Consider the following 584-nt stretch of genomic DNA (forward strand, 5'->3'; position numbering starts at 1 on the left):
CTCTGTAATCTTACTATTCAACAAACTCCCTCTAGCAAGCATCCACAATGCCTCAGCGCAGCCGTCTTCAGCCTCATTTTAACCTCGGAGCTTCTCATTCTCCCAGTCTTTCTTATGACTTCCCGACCTACTACCATCCGAATATGAGTTATGGCTGTTCAGTTTCCCTAAAGATTTACTTTCCTTTTTCCTTATTAATCTGACAATGGAATGAATATTTCTACATAGGCTTCCAGCTTTAGGATCATCCACGAACATATCAAACGACAACAGCGTTACCAGAGGCCGAATAGCATTCTCTCTAGCGAAATCCTCCGAGCAAGTGGGCAGTGTTTCGCCATACTCACCACCAAGCTCGCCACTGAATCTGCACGCGCATGGGCGCATCCCCGAGGATTTGCACAATAGTCTGAACCCCGAGTTCGTTCACAATCGCCTGCACCTCGCTTGATCATTGGCCAAGTATTGAAGCGCGGTGGCGGCGGCTATTTGAGCATCGGGAGCCGAAGTCTCCCTTCAGGAGCTTGAGCAGCGGGGACGCCGCCTTCCTCCACGATAATCGTTTTGTTCCTGTCATTGTCCCG

This window comes from Eucalyptus grandis, chromosome 2 (assembly GCF_016545825.1).
Source record: "Eucalyptus grandis isolate ANBG69807.140 chromosome 2, ASM1654582v1, whole genome shotgun sequence".
NCBI classification, from domain to species: Eukaryota; Viridiplantae; Streptophyta; class Magnoliopsida; order Myrtales; family Myrtaceae; genus Eucalyptus; species Eucalyptus grandis.